The sequence below is a fragment of the Crocuta crocuta genome, unplaced genomic scaffold (assembly GCF_008692635.1).
Source record: "Crocuta crocuta isolate KB4526 unplaced genomic scaffold, BGI_CrCroc_1.0 scaffold101, whole genome shotgun sequence".
Classification (NCBI taxonomy): domain Eukaryota; kingdom Metazoa; phylum Chordata; class Mammalia; order Carnivora; family Hyaenidae; genus Crocuta; species Crocuta crocuta.
In genome coordinates, this window is record NW_027527956.1 from 7,315,409 (window position 1) to 7,318,393 (window position 2,985).

General features: G+C 39.0%; 1 pseudogene; it reads left to right on the forward strand.

The window, feature by feature from the left end:
• The first annotated feature begins 78 nt into the window (after positions 1-78).
• On the forward strand, positions 79-162 carry LOC144222230 (U2 spliceosomal RNA; annotated as a pseudogene).
• Positions 163-2,985: the final 2,823 nt, after the last annotated feature.

Consider the following 2,985-nt stretch of genomic DNA (forward strand, 5'->3'; position numbering starts at 1 on the left):
TTTAATTTATTTTAATTTAATTTAATTTTTATTTATTTTTTATTTTTTTAATTTTATTTTAAAGTTTATTTTGGTTTTATCGCTTCTCGGCCTTTTGGCTAAGATCAAGTGTAAAGTTTATTTAAGTTTATTTATTTGTTTTGAGAGAGAGAGAGAACACTCATGGAGATGGGGCAGAGAGAGAGAGGGAGAGAGAATCCCAAGCAGGGTCCATGCTGTCAGAGCAGAGCCCGACGTGGGGTTCAAACTCACAAACTGTGAGATCATGACCTGAGCCGAAACCAAGAGTGGGATGCTTCACTGACAGAATTTTTCGGAATTTTATGTGAACACAAGGTTTCCTTTCTGCAGCATAAACGGTCTGTGAACCAGACTGACACCATCTTGGAAAAATCCATCCTTCGTGAGTGCTCCGTGAGCCGAAGCCTTGTGGAGCACAGCTCTCCCTCCCGCATTCCGTCCGTGTAACCACACCCTTGCGTGCACTCCCTGGGCACAGCACCCCGGCTCTGCGCTGGAGATACGCCTGCGATTCTCCGACTTCCGCCTCCTGGAAGGCCCCCCACACCTGCTACCGCCTCTAGGGCTCTCAGAGCAGGTCTTACGAGAGGTGGCACTGCCGAGTCTGGCGGCTTGTGCCACCAGTTCCCTGGACGCACCGTTTCCCAGCAAGCCAGACATTTTCTTCAATCTTCTGGATCCTCGGGTCTTTGGAGGATATTTTGCATTTACTTCCCTTGCACAGAACAAAAAGCTCAGTTTGATGCTGGGACACTTGGTAGTCGCACATTTACTTGATAAAGAAATTGCCACACCTTTTCCACTATGGGTGTCTCATTTTGCATTCTTCCCGGAATATATGTGCATGAAGGACTTTCTCCCCCTTACCAGTGTATCCTGGTCAGATTTTAATGTTGTCAATCTTTTTTTTTTTTTTTTTTTTTTTAGCCATTCCAATAGGTGTCTCATAATATCTCATAAGTTTGAATTTGCATTTCCCTAATGGATGATAAAGTTGAACCACTCGTTATGTGTTTATTGACATCTGGGCATCTCCTTTGGTGAAATAGCTGTTCCTGTCTACTGTCCATTTTCCAACTGGATTTTTTGCTTTTTTGCACTTTGAGTACTGAAGGCTGTGTGTACACGGTAGAAAAGAGTTCTCTGTCAGAGAGGTGACTTACAGGTGTCTTCTTCCAGGCTACTGCTGGTCTTTTTATTTTTTTCACAAGAAGCTTAACCAAACAATGTGCTTAATTTTAATGAGGCCTGAGTTGTCAGCTTTTCCTTTTATGAATTATGTTTTTAATGCCCAAGAACTACTCCCAGATCCTGAAGATTTTCCCCATTATTTTTCTTCTGTTTTATATTGTCACATTTTTACATTTAAGCCCATGATCCATTTTGAGTTATTTTTTATATAAGGTGTGAAGTGTAGGTTGAGGAGTATTTTTATTTTGTTTGTTTGCTTTTGGTTTTATGATTTGTTTGCTTCTGTTATTGTTTTCTGGGGTGTTTTGTTTTTTATTGTGTTTTATTTGTTTGTTTTGCTTACGAATGTCCACTCCAGCCCTGTTTACTAATAACGCAGTACTTCCTGGAATGATTTACCTTGTTTCTTTGTCAAAACTCCATTGAATATATTTTGTGATTCTATTCAGGGTTCTCTATTCTGTCCATTGAACACAATATGTTACTGTTCAAATACCATGTGGTGTTCATTACTAACAATGCATCACAAGCCTTAATATCAGGTGGAATGATTCCTCCCACCCTGCTCTTAATGTCCAAGATGGTCTTAGCTGTTGCACACCTGTGCTTTTCATGGAAATTTTAGAGTACGTTTGTGGATGTCTAAAAACACCATGCTGGGATTTTGATCGGGGTTGCACTGAGCCTGTAGAGCAGTTCAATCTTTTTCCACGTTGAGTCTTCCAATCCATGAATCTGAAGTGTCTTTCCATTTATTTACACCTTTAACTTATTTCATGAGAAATGGATCATATTCAGCAACCGATTAGATACATGCTTTATACCTATGCATTTCACTTTCTTTACAGCAATTATCTATAGTATTGCTTTTAATTTTAGTTTATCATATATTCATTGCTAACATATTCATAGTTAACATATATAAATGTGATTGATTTTTCTATGTAGATTTTGTATCCTGCAATATTGCTGAAATCACATATTACTTCTGAGACATTTTCGGAGATTTCTTGTTTTTTGTTTTTTTGTTTTTGTTTTTGTTTTTTTATGTGCCGACACATTTAAGATCATGATGTTTTCCTATTGAACTAATCTTGTTATCCTTATGTAATGTTTGTCTGTGTTTCTAGTAATTTTCTTTGCACCTAAGTGTGCTTTATCTTATATTAGGATAGTCACGTCTTTTGTGTGTGTGTGGTGGGGGGGGGCGTTATATCCGTTTCCATCATATTACTCCTATTATCTTGGTCATTGAATTTGTTGTGAGTTCCTTCCGAGAGTATAGTTTGAAGTTGTAGTTTTTTGTTGTTCATTTGTTGTTTTAATTTAATTTTAAATCACTTTTAATTGATATTATTTACATTGTTTACACTTACGGTGATTATTGATTTGTTACCCTGAATCTGCCACTTTATCTATTTTTGCTCCTGTTTCTTGTTCCTCTGATTCTCCTTTGAAGTCCTGTGTGTTACTTTTTCAGGATTAAGAGTTCCAATTTTATCTGTCCGCCATGTTTTTAATCGTATTGCTTTGCATGGCTGCCCTGGGTACTGCATTGTGCTTGTTTTATCGCCTCAAGTGAGACACGCTAACCCTACTTCCATTTCGGTTCTTTGCTGTCCCGCTTCTCAAGTATTGTGCTGAGTACGGAGCGGCGTTATGCTGGTGAGGCACTCGTCAGGCACGATTTAGGAAGTTCCGAGGAGGACAGGCCACTGCATTTATCCACAGGCACGCTTCCTGCCATCCTTTCTCCTCCCTTCTGCTCCTCGA